The sequence below is a fragment of the Macrobrachium nipponense genome, chromosome 21 (genome assembly GCF_015104395.2).
Source record: "Macrobrachium nipponense isolate FS-2020 chromosome 21, ASM1510439v2, whole genome shotgun sequence".
NCBI classification, from domain to species: domain Eukaryota; kingdom Metazoa; phylum Arthropoda; class Malacostraca; order Decapoda; family Palaemonidae; genus Macrobrachium; species Macrobrachium nipponense.
The window spans coordinates 4415817-4437648 of NC_087212.1; the positions used below are offsets into that span (position 1 = coordinate 4415817).

General features: G+C 36.3%; 2 protein-coding genes across 3 annotated transcripts in view; one reads left to right on the forward strand and one right to left on the reverse strand.

The window, feature by feature from the left end:
• LOC135197730 (uncharacterized) overlaps positions 1-21832 on the reverse strand; it is a 222800-nt gene that overhangs the window by 35739 nt on the left and 165229 nt on the right. The window lies entirely within an intron of this gene.
• The window catches only part of LOC135197727 (solute carrier family 2, facilitated glucose transporter member 1-like), a 195958-nt gene that overhangs the window by 839 nt on the left and 173287 nt on the right, over positions 1-21832 (forward strand). The gene's annotated exons all lie outside the window — the stretch shown is intronic.

The window sequence follows — 21832 nt, forward strand, 5'->3', positions numbered from 1 at the left end:
AGGATATATTCTTATAGCTAAATAACTGAATAACGCGATAAGCTTTGTCTTACGAGGTTGAAAGGTCTGTGATGACGAAATATGACATTTGTAAGGACTGAGAAGGCGAAATATGACATTTGCAAGGATTAAGAAGACGAAATATGACATAAGGCGTTTGTCTGTGAATGCAGCATAAGGTAATCACGTACAAACCTCTTAGCGTCTGACCAAATTACTGGTTTACTTTTTCTTAATAAATTAATACCAAACACCTAAAAATACCGCACGCGCAAGGACATACTTCTGCTTTTGCCAACTTCCTTGAATCAACCGGTGTTTGGAAACACTATGTAGGTCCAAAGACACACACACACACACACACAAGCACACGATTCTGTCTGCCAAACTGACGAAAGAATGTGTTAGGGAAAAAAAGTGTTCCTGCTTTCTACATTTGCTTAAGAAATTGTCATCGGTGAGATGGTGTATGCAGTAATCATCAAAATAATTGATTGATTGATTGATTACACCAAACAGGTGTCAAGGAACAAAAAGTCACTGATACGTAATGTATATTATATATATATATATATATATATATATATATATATATATATATATATATATATATATATAATATATATATTTATATTCACGATTTTAATCCAGCTGTCAAAACATATATTCAACGAAATATTTTAAATTGGAGGTTAAACTCGAATGCCGCAAAATCAAAATCATATGTCAAGTTAGTAAACAAACACTGGCACTCTCTCACTGCTTCTGTTTTTCATCCGATTGTTAACGTTTTCCAATATTTTAATTCTTCATCACTTTCCCCCTTTTTTTTCTATTGCAGGCTTATGTTATATACGGCACTGAGATACCCATATTCTCTCTCTCTCTCTCTCTCTCTCTCTCTCTCTCTCTGTATATATATATATATATATATATATATATATATATATATATATATATATATATCGTCTGATCTATCCCACGCCTACTCTGACATAAATTTAATCAAAGAACACAAAGGCAGAGGGCGAATTCCAAACCTCCCCCTACCAGAGGAACGAGGCCGTGTTTAATAATCTGTCAGTCTGACATCGCAAGAGGATGTTACAAAAAAAAAGAAAAAAAAGAACACTACACCTGCACACTCGCATCGAAAAATGTTGAGCTATGCCGCTCTTTTTGGCGAGCTACGAAGGTCCTCTCTCCTCTCTCTCTCTTCTCCTCTCTCTCTCTCCTCTTCCTATCTCTTCCTCTCTCTCTCTTAGCTGACAGATTTATATATATCTTCAGGGCCTTCCTTTGCATCTTCAGGTCCCGTACGAGAATGAGACAGACCTGGTTGCTTTTGAAATAAAATGACAGGGGATTAAAAATCAGAAGGGGGTGGGGGTGGGGGGTGGAGGGGCGGTGTTCCCTTTCCATAAAATGGTTGGAAAATAAAAATGGTGGTAGATGAAATCTGACAGACGGTGTTTACTTTTTTTTATTAAAGTCACATGGATTAAATTCAGAACGGGCGGTGTTACTTTTTAATAAAATTACAGGGAATAAAATCAGACTGACGGTATTACTTTTTAATAAAATGGTGACGGATAAAATCAGACGGACGGTACTACTTCTTTAATAAAATCACAGGGAATAAACTCAAGATAGACGTCACTACATTTTATCAAAATGGAGGAGGATAAAACTACCCAATCACGTAACAGTCACCACAAAAATACTTCGAGAACGACTCAGATTAAAAGGTATTAAGGCGCTAGATGACGTCAAATGACGTCACAGATGTCATTATATCATTATAGGACATTATAACGCTCCAGTTCACCTAAACGAGGAATTTGTATGAGCAGCTAAAATAGTCAATACATCATCATGGTATAATTGTAACAAAAATGACAGAGTTTGATAGTTATTTAGAGGATATGGCTTTCGTATTTCAGTACAGATTTTCACGTAGTTATTTATAAGGAAACCTTCTTATAAAGGTAACTTTTCCTTGATATTTACATAATCTTTCAGACCGTATCATAACCACTGCAGCTTACACCAAACTGCAAAGCGTGTTGCAAGTTATAGAACTGACACCCAACGTTCATCACTCATTCATCCAAGCTTGGTATACCAGCGTGAGTGCATATATAAAATCACCCATCCCACATCCATTATTTTAGAAAAATACATCTCCTTAGAAGATGAACGTCATCACTGCAACGCCAATCTGCAATAAAAAAAAAAAGAGGCCAATCAATCAATCAACTGGCGCCCATGAGAGGAGGGACAAGTGTCTCCTCTTCGAGGGCAGAGTAGTGATTCCCTTTGGGTGATATTGCCTGAATTGACGCTCGAATTATCCAGTAGTTTCTAAGGTGGAGATTTCTTTATGGAAAAGGGTAAATAAACAGCAAGAAACAAAGGGTTACAAAGGGTTAAAAAGGGTTCCGAGTTGTGACAAGGAAACTGCCCCGATGAGTTAGACAAAGCGACGCATTTTGCACAGACATGAAAAAGATATAGTTCAATCGTTCTGCGGACGAAAATAAAAGATACCAATATCGAGATTTGAAAAGCAGCCCGTTTTGAGAAGTACGTCATAGGCTAAATGCCGCCCCCTAAAAGGAGGCTTGGAAAAATGATTCCGAGATAAGAAAAAAACCAAATAGAAGAAAACAAAAGCATTCTTCTGAGGAGTAAGACAACGAGATGAATTCTTCAGGAGACACGCTAACCAAATCATTCTGAAGGGTTAGGTCAGAGGTAAACATTTGGAGAAGAGACAATGATTCAGAGATAGACCAGGGGCAGAATCATGAGGATATGCGACGAGAAAAGCAAATGGACAGTAAAAAATGGGAAAGAATCTTTTCTATTTCCTTTCACTGACCAAAGATTCTATATCTACTCATACAAGTATTCAGTTACAAAATATACACGAGATGTCGATGAAAATACCGACATTCCTCTGACCAAAATATTAATATTTTTTATAAACACGTAAAAAATCTTCCTGTCTCTGTCCAGAGATTCTATATCCTCTCAAACAAGTATTCAGTTACAAAATACACACGAGATTTCGGTGAAAATACCCACATTCCCCTGACCAAAATATTAAATAATATTTTATACACGCGTACAAGAATCTTATGACTTCAATGATGTCACTTCAATTTGGTATTACCCACCTAATAAACAATCCTGGAATGACCCCAAAAAACTGACCCCTGCAAATAAACTAAACGTCAAATACTGACAAAGATAATTACTCCTAGCACCAGGATACCCACCCAATAAGCCTGCCCCAAAAAATTGGCCCACGCTAATAAACTACGTGTCAGATACTATCACAGCAATTGCGCTTAGCAGCGGGGAGTAGTCGCGGTTAAAAGCCTCTGAGGACAACGGCTCCAGTTAACCAGGCTTTCTCATCAACACAGTGATTCCTGACCCCAAGGTCACGGTATAGATACCTAAGGGTTATAAATTTATGGGCTTATTATTTCCTTCAATACTTTTATTATAATTATCATTAGTTGGGAAAATTTACGTTTTCCTTATGCTAGTTAATGTACTGTTTCTTCCTCATGGATTACTGTTACGCAAATGTGCTGCTTGCATTAATAAAATTAATATAAATCTCTGCATGCCAATATTCATTTCTGTAACGCATTTTCATTAGCATAATTATATATAAAAATAAAATGTGCATGAGGGCATGGGTCGCCATTGGTTAATGTGGACAAAATTTTTGGGCCACTGCCAAAAAAAAAAGAAAAAAAAAAGTTAAGAATCACTGCTCTAACGGCAAGGTCCCTGGTGAAGACTCATCAAAGCGGCCGCTAAACAAGGAACCCCGAAGAGAAAAAAAATAAATAAATAAATGACTGTTTGATCAGATAAGACAACATAAAAAAATGCCTCTTTCTGCTTGAATATGATGCTTAGAGGTACCTTCCCTTACTTCTTTTAATTCCTAGATAACTGATTGTTGTCCTTAACTTATTCACTGGCATATTTTAACTGTAGGTTGGGTTAGGTTAGGTTACGTTCGCTTGGGTTGGGTTAGGTTAGATACCTTTAACAGTTTTTCTGATTACAAGATGAAAGACTTCAAAAATTATTAGAGGGCGTCAATAAAGAACTGGCAATACTCCACCTACGTTCTAAACTGTCAAGGGATGTGATGTCACGATTGTATATTATAAAATATACTAAGTTTGGATTATCTGAACATCAGAAAATAACATTTACAACACACACTCACATATATAAATATAAATATAAATATAAATATAAATATAAAATATAATAAATATATATCTATATATAATATATATTATATATATATATATATATATATATATATATATATATATATATATATAATATAATGTTAAAGACGATCAAGGGTCAGGAAACACGAAGAGATTCACATTATCCTTTAATCCTACGTTTCGTGACAACATCGCCACATCTTCAGGGATTTTTCTACAAAATAAAGTATAAAATGTTAACGTAAAATAAGAGCTGATCACAAGATCCAATAGTTGAAAAGTAAAAACAGTTTAATGGTAAAATTACAACTCTCATACTTAAATTACATGCACACTTGATTAAAACAGACCAGAAATACCAAACAACTTACAAATGACGAGAAGAGTATTTAAAAATTAAAGCTAAATTACACAAAGATAAAAGTAATAACAAATATCATAAAAAGTAAAAGTCATATATTCCCAAACCCACAGCCAAAAACAGCTCAAACACTTAACCAACCTTCAGCATCAAAGATAAAAACACACTAAAAGTACACAACGTCAAGAGGCACAAGGAGAGACAGAATAATTAGGCAGAATAATGGGACAGCAGAGGAATGGTTGTTTAAAGTTGGAACTCGTAGTTTGATGTTCAGAGTTTCCAAAATCAACAGTTCGTTGGGTTCCCTTGTTTGGCCAATAATTTTGAAATCTTCGTAATTGACTGTAGCTTTACATTTAAAAGTATGCTTCCTTATATAAGATGTTTCAGGGTTAGATAATTTACACCCAGTTCTGTAACTAACGCCCCGATGGGAATCGGCCCTGACCCTGAGAAGACGCCGGGTAGATCCAACATATTTTCCAGATTACATCTGGGACAAGTGTATTCATAAACGACACCCGACGTCATCAAAGGGCAGAGCCGATCTTTAGACATGAAGAGCGAGCCAATGTTCTTGGGATTTTTGGTTTTTAGGTATAAGTTTTAGGATTTACGGCTCCAAATATCTGTGCACAATCTTGGTAAACTCGTTACGAAAATTATCATGTAAAACAGATACGGGAAATGGCATAAAGAGGGAGCGTTTGGGACCTTAAAACTAATAGGCTGTTCAGAAATCCTTTTATTGAGTAATTTATTTAAAATTCTATAAAAGATCTTAGAAGGAAAGCAATTATTAGAGAAAGTACTGGAGGAGAAAAGTAAAAGTAATTTCATTGTGGAAGAGAGACCAGGTAGAGGTAAGAGACAGAGCACGATAAAGTAAGGTTATATATCGAGTTGAGTTTGAAATTGAGAAAACGAGAAACTATAGAAGTCTGTTAAATGATAATTTAACAGATAATTTAAACGTAGGATTAAAGGATAATGTGAATCTCTTCGTGTTCCTGCCCTTGATCGTCTTTAACATGTGAAAAATAAAAACGCCCTGTACGTCGTGGACTGTGTCGATATATATATATATTTATATATATATATATATATATATATATATATATATATATATATATATATATATAGAGAGAGAGAGAGAGAGAGAGAGAGAGAGATAGAGAGAGAGAGAGAGAGAGAGAGAGAGAGAGAGAGAGAGAGAGAGAGAGAGAGAGAGAGAGAGAGAGAGAGAGAGAGAGAGATCTGCCAGTGGATGATGGAATGGAGCCAGGCGTTCTTGTAAATCAATTCGTTATTTATGGACCTCATTTTTACTTACAAATATATCATCATCATCCTCTCTCTCTCTCTCTCTCTCTCTCTCTCTCTCTCTCTCTCTCTCTCTCTGAGTACCAGCCAACAAGGCCCAATCTTCTTCAAGTGTCAACCAGTCAAGGTTGAACGAATGACTACACCCCATCCATTGAAATGACCTGCTCTGGAATCACGACAATCATCGAGAGAGAGGTTTTGACGTCATCTCTGTAAGAACCAATAGACCAGTTTTAATCTGGGGATAAATCCCTATTTTTGTGAGTAATCTAAAGGACTAATCTCCTCAAATCCTTACTCTAGATGGATAATTATACTGGACTCTACCCATAAAATGCTTAAGCATTGTAAGTTTTTTGCTAAAATTTAATAACAAAGATTAACTGTAAGTTATTTGGGCAGTGTGGCACCTTTCAATATGGGAATCAATCCATATTTTTGTGAGTATTTTAAAGGACTAATCACCTCAAATCCTTACTCTAGGTGGAAACATATCCTGGATTCTACCCATAAAATGCCTGTATTCGAAGGTTTTTTGCTAAAGTTTACAGCAACGGTCGTCTACGTAGGTGGATGTTTGTGACATCAATTCTTTCGAAGAATCCGACTCGACTGATATTCTGTAGTCTGAGTGGATTTAATACTGACTAATCCTTTTACCTTGAATAGGACTCACGTAACGGGAGGTTATAAGGACCTTTTTTTTTTAAGTTCTACTCTTAATGTATTCATTCATATATAAATGTATGTATGCATGTATGAAGTTCTGCTTTTAATGTATTCATTCATACATAAATGGGTATGCACAAAATAACCACACAACCTCAGTGTGTGTATATATTCATACCACTGGTGCTAGGTTCAGTAAGACAGGACGGTTTAGATTCCAGATTTTTTAAATGTGTGTGTGTGTGTGTTTAGATCTCGTGTCCTCCCCAAATAAAGCCTGTTATTTTTCTAACAACCCAACTGCTGAATGACCTGAGAAGCTGTTTGTATCCATTAAAATAATAATAATAATAATAATAATAATAATAATAATAATAATAATAATAATAATAATAATAATAGACAAAATTCGAACTTCAAGGCTTTACTTCTTTACTTCCAAGCTCCACTGTCAGTTAAAAGCAAACACTGAAGAAAAAACGAAACAAAAACAAAATAAATCTGTCGCGTAGTCTCCGGGATTGAGGGCGCTTGGGTATGTGACAGTTTCCCTCGTCGATCTCACTTTTCAGGGGTAATAGTCGCACCAGCTGAAGATGAAGGACAGATAGATGGTCTCCCACCGAGCCAGGTGGTGAGAGTGGAATGGACTGAATATATTGCTTTTTAACAGAATTATGCTGTAGGTTCATATTTACCTATAACAAATAGAAAACAAACAAACAGCCACCACGACATTCTTCTCTCCAAGAGCAATATTCATTCCATTCCACCTTTTGCCACCTGGCTCAAGTGGGAGAACCATCTGCCCTTCGTTCACACAGCTGGTGCAACTACACGTGTAAGCAGTGAGATCGATGAGAGAAACTGTCACATCTTAGGGCACTTCCAAATCTCAGTGACTAAACATTGCTTGATAGCCTTGGTTTTTTTTTTTTAACTGTTAGCTTTTGGCACTCATTAGAGCTTGAAAACCATAATGTGTTATATCTTCGGAATTGAATTTGGAGCATTATTATTATTATTATTATTATTATTATTATTATTATTATTATTATTATTATTATTGGGAAAGTAAATCAACAGTAGTATGCCTGTCTGATTTTGTTATTTAAATACTTTCCCATTTTATTGACTCATGTGATTATGAGATTTCTTTGGATTATTATTATTATTATTAGGTTATTATTAATCATCAACGTATGCCTTGAAAAGCTAAATTTGAGCATTATTATTATTATTATTATTATTATTTTTATTTTATTATTATATTATTATTATTATTATTATTATTATTATTATTTAAAATCCAAAGGGCATTCACAGATTATTCAACCAATAATACACTATAGATACTCACCAACGTTTCCAGCTATGGGAGGGCGAACAGAGAGAAAAAATGTCAAGCATACTACGAGAATAAATAATATTTTGCTTTCTTATTTAAAATTCTAGTACCTTACAGAGAGTACTAAACGCTAAATCAAAGTTCTAAGGGACATGAAATAGCTTTCCTGACTTATATTATTGTTGTTAATCTTTGCATACATTTATAAATATGTTGATTTACCTTTTTTCGTATGGAAATCAAAGGATAAAAGATTCTTTTAGGTCACAGAAAGTGGAGAGGGGATGGATGGAGGAAGAGAGGATGGAGTGACAAAAAACGAGAGAGAGAGAGAGAGAGAGAGAGAGAGAGAGAGAGAGAGAGAGAGAGAGGGGGGGGATGGGGCAGTTACATTATTCATTCCCGCTTGAAATTTGACAAACAAACATACGAAATAAAATTATGCAAATAACTTACATTGAACGAAAAAGAGTAAAAACCTCATTATGCACAAATCAACAGATCATTTGCATAAAGACGACTTGACCTGCATACTTGCCCGGAGAGGCTCAGAAATGTGATACAAGATGCTTGGCACACACACACACACACACACACACACACACACACAGACTTTGGCTCACGCAATCATAGGTTACATCGGACGGCTTGTCAGGTGTCTGACTGTCTTCTGTCCTTTTTTTTATAAGCTAGGGAAATCTTGCAGGTTGAAGTGATGAAGAAAATGGCGTCAGAGATGTCTCTCTCTCTCTCTCTCTCTCTCTCTCTCTCTCTCTCTCTCTCTCTCTAAGAAATATTTATTATTTTGGTACAGTCATATACTTTACCTTTTAATTTCACTGCCTTGAGGTCCTGCTCTCTCTCTCTCTCTCTCTCTCTCTCTCTCTCTCTCTCTCTCTCTCTCTCCTCTCACGCACGCACAGAAATGTAAATTTTTCAAGTGGCTATATTTTTTAATACTTCATTTTTACTACCTTGAAAGACCTGATATGTCTCTCTCTCTCTTTGGCGTCAATAACCATTAGCAGTTGTGACGCCAGATAATCTTCAATAAATCAATTTCTCTCTCTCTCTCTCTCTCTCTCTCTCTCTCTCTCTCTCTCTCTCTCTATAAATCTAGTTGTCTCAAGGGGAAAATACCTAAACGTTAAGTCTAGGTAATAAACCAAGATTTATAGAACTCTACTGGCTCTCTCGGGATGCATTGTGACCCACTGCCACTTGCTAATTTCCAACAGTAAGAGAGAGAGAGAGAGAGAGAGAGAGAGAGAGAGAGGGGGGGGGGGGTTTAAAGCCTTGGTACGGACTCCCTGGCATTAAATATAGCATTCATCTAAACACGAAAGGGCAACCAGAACGCCCTTCAAATACACCTCTCTCTCTCTATCTCTCTCTCGATAAATCTAGTTGTCTCAAGGGGAAAATACCTAAACGTTTAAGTCTAGGTAATAAACCAAGATTTATAGAACTCTACTGGCTCTCTCGGGATGCATTGTGACCCACTGCCACTTGCTAATTTCCAACAGCAAGAGAGAGAGAGAGAGCGAGAGAGAGAGAGAAGAAGAGGAGAGAGAGGAGAGAGAGGAGGGGGGGGGGGGTTTTAAAGACCTTGGTAACGGACTCCCGCTGGCGTTAAATATAGCATTCATCTAAAACACGAAAAGGGCAACCAGAAACGACCCTTCAAATAAACCTCCTCTCTCGTCCTCTCTCTCATCTTCTCCTCTCTCGCCTCCGTCGTCTCTCTCTCTCTCTCAAGAATTAGATTTGAAGTGCGGCGTCTTCAACGCCGACTTTTGTCTTTTGTTTTTAGATACCAAACGACTACAGGTTTCAACAGAAGTAGTTAAAAGTTGTTGATTTGGCAATAATAATAATAATAATAATAATAATAATAATAATAATAATAATAATAATAATAAGTATCACTCATTGATGTCATAATATCATGGACACCAGAGTTGAGAGAAAGAGAGGGAAAAAATGGATAAGTATCAAGATCTGAAAATAGAAATAAGAAGGATATGGGGTATGCCAGTGGAAATCGTACCCATAATCATAGGAGCACTAGGCACGATCCCAAGATCCCTGAAAAGGAATCTAGAAAAACTAGAGGCTGAAGTAGCTCCAGGACTCATGCAGAAGAGTGTGATCCTAGAAACGGCGACTAGTAAGAAAAGTGATGGACTCCTAAGGGAGGCAGGATGTAACCCAAGGAAAACTACACTATAAATACCACCCAGTCGAATTGGAAAGAATGATAGTAGCCAAAAAAAAAAAAAAAAATAAAAAAAAAACAAAATAATAATAAATAAGTAATAATATAATTGTTTGGATTGGGAAAAACTCTCTATCGCGAAGTATATATTCATAATGTTCTAAGAGGTCTACAATAATAAAAAAAAAAATGTTGCGAGTTCGTGTATAATTCCCTTCCCTAGGTTCATCTTCAGTCAAAAAAACGGGAGGAAAGGGTCGGAAGCTTTGTAAACGGTTCTTAAATTATACACTAACTCGGAACATTTTTTTATTATTGTGGACCTCTTACATCAATAATAATAATATAACCTGGATTTTTTTATTGCATCATCCTATTATTTAAGTCTATGCACATTTCCTTACACAAATAATAAAAAATAAATACTGCCAAGGAAATACGCCTCTAATTTGGGAAGGAGACATCTCCCAATTACTCTCGATTTTAAGTGTTCTGGAAAGAAAACTATAATGCCGACTTTGTCCACACTATAATAAATAATAAAAATTATAGTGCCGGCTTTGTCTACCAGTCCGCACTATAGATAACTATAAGATCTTACAGCAACCAAGAGGACTTTATAATACTCGAAATAATTGCTTTATAAATTAACAATCTGTACACTCAATGGCTTGTAAAGCTACCAGATAAAACTATATTTTGAATTTCGTTAGTAATCCCCCTTCAAATAAATCAGTGATCGCCTCTTAAAAGCGCGCGCGCGCGCAGAGAGAGAGAGAGAGAGAGAGAGAGAGAGAGCATGTCCTCTATTTTTTTATATACGTTTACCCAACATCAAATAAATCAGTGATCGCCTCTTAAAAGCGAGAGAGAGAGAGAGAGAGAGAGAGAGAGAGAGAGAGAGAGAGAGAGAGAGAGAGAGATCAGTCATCATTTCTCTTTATCACAGCTAATGGAAAAGTCATCTCTAATCCCTTTTGACCCAAGGGCTAATTTAGCCTGTTTTTTTCCTTCATTTTTGTACCGCAAACCTCCATCTTCTAGTCGTCAATTACATTCCTTTCAACGCACAGAAACAAACATGCAATTATCAGTCCCCAGAGAGAGAGAGAGAGAGAGAACAGACAGAGACAGAGAGAGAGAGAGAGAGAGAGTCTTACGCTACTTTTGTCAATTTTGCGAAAAGCCTACATATATTGAAATACGAAAACTATTTTTTTTTTTAAATTGGCGTGAGACAAAGCACTCCAATCAGACACTACGTGAAGTTAGTATGTTAGTGGAAGAAGCTGAACACCACGGGGGCAGGCAGGGCCACTGACTGGAAGGGTGACCCACCAGAAAAACGTCACTAAACGTGATTAGATGGTTCTGGTACGGAACACGTCTCTCTCTCTCTCTCTCTCTCTCTCTCTCTCTCTCTCTTGTAAGAGGTATGTGTGTGTGTTTATGAAGAGAATCCGATATATAAAAGTGAAAATGAAAAGTGAAACTTTTAAGTGAAATAAACAAAACGTAAAATACATTAAAGGAAACGAACACACACACAAAACGAAGGAATGAAATAGACACGCAATAAGTGAGGAATTGTAATAAACATACAACTACAGAAATGCACAAAGGAAGACATCGGATATCCTTTGCCAAACGGACCACGTCCGGTTTCCTCCCGACAAACGAACACCACCGGAAAGTTTACTCATAAAACAAAAAGAAGTCTGCTGTGACGTCATCACTAGCCATCCGTATTATGTTTTTTTCATGGGGCAAGTAAAAAAAAAATGGTTTTTTTTATGACAACAAGGGCATGATTTTTAAAATGATTTTCTTGAAGAGGATAAAAAACAAACTGAATTTAGTAGTGTGTGTGTGTCGAGTGTGTGTGTGGTGTGTGTGGTGTGTGTGTATGTGTGTGTGTGTGTGTTTTAAGTCGAAATTTAAGCACTGAATTTAGTGGTGTGTGTTTTTTTAAATTATTTTTTTAGTCGAAATTCCAGCACATTTTTTTTAAAAAGCTTTCCACGCAATGGTCTTAGTATATGGGAATGTTTTGGTATTCCCACAATCAAACTGGCGTCACAATACCATATGTCACCAGTGAAATGCCCAAAATTACTATAAAGTTCAAAGTCAGCTTCGGCTCCGTCATTCAATATAATGCAAACGTCTGGTGATTCTTTTATGTTAGTGTATCAATCAAGTTTAATCTTCTCATACATTAATACAGGCATAAAAACTAAAAGCTAACACACACAAGGACACACGAAGCAGTATCTTTCATGCCAAAGAATACAGAAGCATCAGCCACGAACCTGTTTTTCGTTAAAATCAGAATTAAATCTAAAATCCACCTTGTCGAGATGATGAACACGAGAGTAAGTCAGGCTTTAAACTTTCTTACGAACACATTACCTGAACTAGATTTTTAACAAATTCGGTCTTGTCAGTATCTGGATAGTAGACAACCAAGGTATGCCAGACCAACATGGCATATTATGAGCTCAAGGGTCATTCTGTGGGGCTAGCAACGTCATCCCAAGAGGACATTCAGTTCAGTAATTTTGTTTGTTTGTTTGTATGGTGTTTTTACGTTGCATGGAACCAGTGGTTATTCAGCAACGGGACCAACGGCTTTACGTGACTTCCGAACCACGTCGAGAGTGAACTTCTATCACTAGAAATACACATCTCTCACTCCTTAATGGAATGGCCGAGAATCGAACTCGCGACCACCGAGGTGGGACGCCAACACCATACCAACCACGCCACTGAGGCGCTTAGTTCAGTAATTTAGACGCTCATTCGTGTATATTAAGCATCTACCTTCTTTTCCAAGACTTTTAAATCATGAAAACACACGAAGAACAAGTAAACATGACGGGTGGGAAAAGGTCCTGTCTATTGGGGGTAAAAAGTTATGAAGAAAGAATGACAGAACAAGATTCCTAAGGATTGAGAATATAAGGAATGATTTGGAACCGAATTCTCAAGGATTAAGAATAAAAAAAGAAAAGATTTGGACATGACAAGCAAAGCTTGATGTCTCTTTTCTGAAAATAAAATATGATCTGAAGTTACGAAACTGCAAAAGTAAGTAACCATCTGACTGAATGCTTTGGCGATATGATCTTATCGGCTGAATGTACATGAAGTCCGGGCGATGCCCAGATACCCATCTGCATAGCTGATAACCCAGACCGTGTTGCAAACACGTCTCATGACTGGTCGTACCCAAGAGTCAAGTAGATCTTGAGAGAAATATAAAGAAAAAAGTAGAATACTGGAAAATAAGTTAGAGATCGCTTCACGAGAAGAGACTATATGCATTCAGAGCACATACTTCATCTTTATGGTTCCTCAACATAAAAAAATAAATAAATAAATAAATAAACAAATAATTAAAACTGCCCTTCAGTTATAAAATTCTTGGCAGATACAGAAATATATTGTGGGTCTACATACCTGCCCTGTCAGATGCCAAACATTATTGGAATTTGCACCAAAACCTTATAGTGGTGTTTTGCAAGAGGCAATGATTCATAATAAGGACTGAAGGCCATTAGAGTAATTATATTTACTACACTTTAAATGAACTTAGAAAGATAACAATGCCATAGGCTATTTCACATCTCGCATCCAAGATTCACAAGCTATAAATATATACATCGTCTACGTAAATCCACGTTACCATAACATACTCCATTGGTTGACATTTAAAGCACATACATTCTGCTTGTGAAAACAGTGCGTGAAAGCAGAGATATATTTATCAAGCAACGCTATAAATGCATCGACCAAGCTAATAAACATATTGATTGCAGATTGATAAAGGGTAACCCGTACAGATTCTCCAATGCTCTGTATAAATAAATTTTTAAATATATTTGCACAGTTGCGTTATTTTCAATTAATAAATATATCGTCAGGTTCATCATAGTGAAAAGACAAGTTCGAATAAGGATAGTGTACACCACAAGTAACCACACAGATTCGACCAGTTGCCAAATGTTTCTTTCTAGACGTTACGAGATGAGACGGATGGTGATATCTGGCAACTCTGCCAAGCCTCCTTATAATGTTATGGGAGTAGTAAAGTCAATAATGCCATTGTCTGGTCACTTTTAGTTTACTGTGTCGATGCTTTGTGGCATTATTGATGGGAGGTGAAGGTGACGGTCTCAATTATTTTTGCTCTTGTGGATCTATCAAGCGATTAAATTAATTTGTAAATGTATGATGAAACATTCGAACAACACATATATATATATATATATATATATATATAATATATATATATTGTGTGTGTGTGTGTGTGTGTGTGTGTGTGTCCAAGTTTGTTTGCACATTTCTGTGAATATTTTTTACAAGTTTACATAAAACAATATACTCCACACATAAGACAGAAATATACCTCTCTCTCTCTCTCTCTCTCTCTATATATATATATATATATATATATATATATATATATATATATCTATATATGTATATATATATATATATTATATAAATGTATATGTATAAAACCAATGAGTCATGCCTTCCCTGATACTAAGACAAGACGCTAAGCATCCCGGCAGAGCTACGAATTAACGTTACGCCCAATCAAAGCACATTTCGTGAGAAATGGACCAGCGCTGATCCCCGTCACGTGACGTCAAAAGGCTTGCTTGAAGGCAAGCGCTATCATCAGCGGACTGAATAATCTGTGTTGACGGACCCCAAATACGTTCTTAGATCTAAGTAGCTTTCGAGGACTGTGTTATCGATGATGACGCTATGGTCGAAAGGTGACTGATGAGGTTACGAGTGTTTTTGAGTGATTCTATCGGGACTGTGGTTCGTTATGGCATCGTTTTTCGTATTCATTCATTCAGAGTGATTTTTTAAAATGTTCGTTTTTTAATATTCATCTGTGCGTCTTGTAATGGATTCCAAAATGTTGGTTTTGTTAATCCTTTTATTAATGTTTTTATTATATTTATAATGCGTTTTGTTACCGTACAATTTTCTTATTTTCATTCTTCAAGACACACTAACGATTCTCATTCATTTATGACTTTTATATTAGCTTTGATAATCAATCAGTAAAGAGAACAACGAAGCTGAATTTCACACTCGCGCATGCGCAGTCTTGATGGCTAATAATAATAATAATAATAATAATAATAATAATAAATTTTATTTTCAGCTCAAGGAATAACTAAAGACTTACTTAGAAGGAGAGAGGAGGCGATACGTACTAGAACTAATAAAAAAAAAATAAAAAAAATAAAAAGAAACTTTCAAATTTTGTAGTTGTTGTAAATGTTGGCCTTATGTCGATAACGCTCGTTATCTCGTAGAGAGACCGGAAAGACACGCGCAGGAAACGAATTAAAATACCAGACATCATTTTTGAAGGGGACGAGGGAGCAAGTCTCTCTCTCTCTCTCTCTCTCTCTCTCTCTCTCTCTCTCTCTCTCTCTCTATTTAATTTCACATAATATGATTCATCTTTTGTTTAAATCAATCGGAAATGAGAGCATTTCTATGGTAAACTTCAAACTTCTGAATATATAATCACGTCCAGTTTCCACTCTCTCTCTCTCTCTCTCTCTCTCTCTCTCTCTCTCTCTCTCTCTCTCTCTCTCAAATCAAAATGTCTTTCAGACAGTCTTTGTATAAGGCAAGTTCATGCACCTTTGTTTGAGAGTATGAGAAGTTTCTCAGAGAGAGAGAGAGAGAGAGAGAGAGAGAGAGAGAGAGAGAGAGAGAGAGAGAGAGAATACAAAAGTCACATCAACCAGAGACATTCCCTAAATATAAATTCACAGGACGAAACCCAAGATGTCTTCTTCACGCACATAAAAATACATCAGTTATTGCTCTCGGCGTTCACGGACATAGCCGGCAAATAGGTCTGGCGAATGTAAAAAATGGGCATGCCTTGGCACCAGTGCCAAGTGGCCTCTCGACGTCTGTCAGGGCATCATCCTCTAGCGATCTCATGACACAATCGTCTTGCTAGGAAGGAAAATGGATATGGGTATGTTTGGAGACGGTCGGGTCGAGTTCACTGTATAAGAGAGAGAGAGAGAGAGAGAGAGAGGAGAGAGAGAGAGAGAGAGAGAGTTACACAAGGATTAGGATGTCTCATCAAAGACTTACTAGTCGATCATATGAGGAGACATCGTGTGCCCACTTATCTCTACGAGCAAGTTTTACTGTTCATTCACAGTGTCCTTCTAATGATTTGCTGTTTACAACTTCTGGTGGCAGTTTATTCCACGACTCACATATCTTATATGTTATTCCATGGTATGTGAAGAAGTTCCCGCAATGGAATGTGTCGTATCTCTTCAGCTCTATTAGTTTTCATCCATTATTTCTCGTCTGGTTTTCGTTTAACGTAAATAGGTTACTGTCTACTTTTTTTATGCCTTTCAGTATTTTGAATGTTTCTAAGCCATGCATGTTCAGGCTCTCTAGAGAGAGAGAGAGAGAGAGAGAGAGAGAGAGAGAGAGAGAGAGAGAGAGAGAGAGAGAGAGAGAGAGAGAGAGAACGGACACAAAAATGAGATAAGGTGAAACAAAGAATGGTAAAAAAATGAGATACGAGGTAAAAAGAAGAGAATGAACAAGAGAGAGAGAGAGAGAGAGAGAGAGAGAGAGAGAGAGAGAGAGAGAGAGAGAGAGAACGGATTGACAAAAAATCTAAAAAAATGAGATAAAGAGAAACAGAGAATGGTAGAAAAATGAGATACGAGGTAAAAAGAAAAGAATGAACAGATGAGAGAGAGAGAGAGAGAGAGAGAGAGAGAGAGAGAGAGAACAGATGGACAAAAAGAAATAAAAAAAATGAAATAGAGAGAAACGAGATACGAGGTAAAAAGACGAGAGTGAACAGAGAGAGAGAGTCCTACCCAGTGACCTGTGGTCGGAATCAATGGCGCACCCGACCGTCTGCCGCGTCGCAAATATGACGTCACATAGTGACGTCACTTACCAGGAGTACCTTGGAAAGCCGCACGTAAGCATGAATGGAGTGATGACGTCATAGCGCCGATCCACGACGGACTAAGAAAAAAAAAAAAAGAGACGCAGAGAAAACAAGACAGAAAAATCAAAAACACAAAGGAAATTAGGACAAGCCAAAATAAAAAATATATACCTAAACTAATTATAATATTCAAGGAACACTGGAGAAGGTATTAAATACCAAAGCTCGGCTTTTACGTGTTAATTTGCGTCTGGTTCAAGACATGTCAATACTGACATGATCGAGAGATCTGCAATGAAGGTGACGTATATTACTTCCGGCTCCACTACTGCTATTTCTGCATTGCTGTTATTTGTACGTTAGTATGTATGTACAGTTGCTAACTTCCTTCATATATATAATATATTATATATATATATATATATATATTATATTATATATATATCTATATATATATATATATATATATATATATATATATATATATATATATATAATAAGACATTAAATGCTTAAGTATACAAGTGTCCTTTAATATCTAATTCACTCCACCTCGGAATTAATACACTTTCATATATATTAACCAAAGCGATTTTTTTTTTTTTTTTTGTGAAGAAATTCGTCGGCTCGTGGGCTCGAACCACGGAACCAAGAATTCAGGACTTAGACAGGACGCTCTTCACCCACTAAACCATTAAGAGGGGTATAAGTTACATAAGTGTATATATATATATATATATATATATATATATATATATATATATATATATATATATATATATATACAAACATTAAACTACAAATGCATTTCATATGCAATTCGCTCTACCTCGGAGTATAATAATAATAATAATAATAATAATAATAATAATAATAATAATAATAATAATAATAGGAAGCCCTACAGTACATGCAGAATATTGCTATAGGAAGGTTAGCGCAAGCAGAATAAAAAGAAAAATTAAAATCTTTAATCGATTAGATGAGTCATACCAGGTGGAGAACTTAGGCAACGAAACACTGCAGTATGACTGAGGTCTGACTCCACGAAGTGACATGACCACAGGAAACTGTAAGTAACAGATGTATGACTGTACATAACAGACTATGATTTTTACATGGTAAACACTTAAATTTTTCTCAATAAATAAATAAATAAAAGGAACTGTCAAAACCACACTGAACATCCTTTTGCAACGTTCCATGACACAAAACTTGTCATGTGCCAGTGCATGTCAAGGTACTCAGTATGATATATTACAATGGAATAAAAAAAAATAATAATAATAATACTTCACAGGCATTAGCAACATTATTATAAAAGAAATAATACAAGCATTTCCGCTGTTTCATTATAATAATAATAATAATAATAATAATAATAATAATAATAATAATAATAATAATAATAATAATAAAATGACTTGTAAATTTTAGGAATATTATTATACAAAAATATTCCAAGCATTTTCGTTTTTTCATACTACTACTACTACTACTACTACTACTACTACTACTACTACTATAATAATAATAATAATAATAATAATAATAATAATAATAATAATAATAAAATGACAAATTTAGTGATATTATTATATAAAAAAAAAATTCTAGCATTCTCAGCTATTTCATAATAAAAAATAATAATATAATAATAATAATAATAATAATAATAATAATAATAATAAATAATAATAATAGCATTCCAGACAGACTGACAGACAGTCAGTCAGGCCTACTTTACTTACCTTATCTCAGGCGTCATAAGTCCGCGCAGTCGCGAGAGGAACATATACCCCCCCCCCCACCCCTCCCCTTTCCCCTCACGGGAACCATTCCCCCTCATGGGGGGAGAGTGAGAGAGAGAGAGAGAGAGAGAGAGAGAGAGAGAGGAAAATAGACCTCGGAATAGACCAGACACGCAGCTTACGTGACCAAGATAACGTCTGCCCCCAAAATTCGGGAGTTTCTACGAATCATTGCCGTCAGTAACTTTTTTTTCCTTTTAAGGGTGGGGGAGGGGCGGGGGCGGGGGGGGGCGGGGGCGGGGGGAGGGGCGCGCCGAGATTTGGACGAGTCAGGATGGTGAGGAAAAAGGGGAGGAAACATTAACTATTATAAGTAATATATTATTTAAAATCGGAAATTTACGAAATTACATTATATCATTATTATTATTATTTTATTATTATTATTATTATTATATTATTATTATTATTATTATTATTGTCTTTTCAATTCTCCTGATGATTATAAATCGTTTTTCTGTCTCAGCTGGGTTGTTGAGTAGAATTCCAATATTCTTATTTGTCAAAAATATTTTATAAAAAATATTTTTGATAAAATATTTTTGACAACCATCCTAATTATGACAAATATGAACATTGGAATTCTAATCAGGAGAATTGAAAAGACCTTGTATAAGATTAATTCGTTGAGAACTGTCATTATTTTCAACAAAATATTAATATTATTATTATTATTATCACGACAAAGGATGAACGCTCCCAAGAATTCAAGGAAGCTATCACTAACATCACTGTCGCTCTTATATAGTTAATCATAGCGGATAAAAATAAGTTAAACTTTGATATTATTGGCTACAGTTACGAGCACATTTAGTACAGGACTCGAGAAATGCAACAGATAATTCATGTGTATGACTAAAGATGATCATATACATGTATAAATAACAACACAAATACAGTTGTTGTGCATGAATAACTGATATGAATAAATATCCACATACATGCATGTATACATAACAACACAAACATGAATAACTGGTATGAATAAATATCCACATACATGCATGTATAAATAACAACACAAACACAGATTCTGTGCATGAATAACTGATATGAATAAATATGCGCATACATGCAAGTATAAATAACAACAAAAATAGTTTCTGAGCACGAATAACTGATATGAATAAATATATACGTACATTCATGCACAAATGATAAGATAAAAAAAATTTGCATACGAATAACTGATATGTATAAATATGCGCATACATGCATGTATAAATAACACAAACAGCTTCTGTGCATGAATAACTGATATGCATATATACATACATATACAAACATGTAGAAATAATACGATACAGTTTTTGTATATGAGTAACTGATATGGATAAATATATACATACATACACACAGCAATAATACAAGGCACAATTTCTGCCTACGAACAATTGCTATATGTATAACTATGCATATGAATAAATGCTGCATACATAAATAATATTACACTCCGTAACAAATGTCCTAAGTACGGCGCCTGGCGTTCTCGCCGGCCGCCCACGGCAGACACGCAACTTTCGAACACGCCACGCCCACAAGAGTTGCATCATCATACTAGGAGGGTGCCAGGGCCACCACCAAGGCGGTGCCACGGTACGTCCCGTAAGGGACAGAGGGTCCACGGGGTGCCGAGGGTAGGGGGGTGGGTAGGGAGTGGAAGGGACGATACAGAAAAAGGGTAGGGGGGTAGGGAGTGGAAGGGGAAGATACAGATCAGGGGTAGGGGTATGGAGAGGAAGGGGAAGATACAGCATGAGGGTAGGGGTACGGACACGGGTGGGGTGGGTGGGAGGAGGGAGGGGAGCCCAGCAAAAGGGTAGGGGGTTAGGGAAGAGGGGAGTTAGAAACAGTCATACCAATGGGATGTCGAAGTGTCCCCTCTGAATCCTGAGTGTCCCTTAGTGTCCCCTGAGAGAGAGAGAGAGAGAGAGAGAGAGAGAGAGAGAGTGTGTGTGTGTATGCCAAAAAAGCAGCGAAGGAGGGGGTAGGGCGGGTCCTCGGTCTAGAGCGTCCGTGACGAATGCAGGAAGGCTGTTTGCCAAAAGCCATCATCATCATCATCATCATCATCATCATCTCCCAGTCCTCGCCGGGTGCGTCACTCACAAAAGAAGAGAGAGAGAGAGAGAGAGAGAACCACTTGGCCACCCACAAACTCCTCTCGTGGTTTTAGGCCTAACTTGAACGAGCCATCTGGTCACCGGCTTTGGCTCAGCAGTTGCCGGAATGCGAACAATAAACAGCGACAGAATACGAGAGGAATTTATTAAGATTAAATGCACTTGAGAATTCCCGGCATTTTTCACGTATAATTTATCTCAAGCTGAATTGGTACTGCACAGGGGAATATCATAATAATTTCGTAAATTCCCAAATCTCTCCACTGGAATTTATTCTTACTGCTAATGTAGGAATAAATTCCAGAGGGGAAATGCTGGGAATTAGTATTTCTCACACGCAACTCATCTCCTGCGGTATTAGCTACAAGGTCATACATACATCATAATAATTTCGTAAATTCCCAACATTCCTCCGCTGGAATTTATTCCTACTGCTAATGTAGGAATACATTCCAGAGGAGAAATGCTGAGAATTTATTCATTCGTATTCTAAATGAAGCTATGACTATTCACGACGATCAAATTCCCAAATGGACTGTAATTCTAAGTGATAAAATGGTGATTTATGAAGACCAGATGCGGGGACTAACTCCCAGCATTTCTTCTAGAATTTGTTCTCAGCGTTTAAAGATACCTGTTCTTAATTATTAGTATTATTACTATTAATTATTATTATTTTTATATTATTCATGGGGAACAAGCCCACCAAAGGGGCCAGTG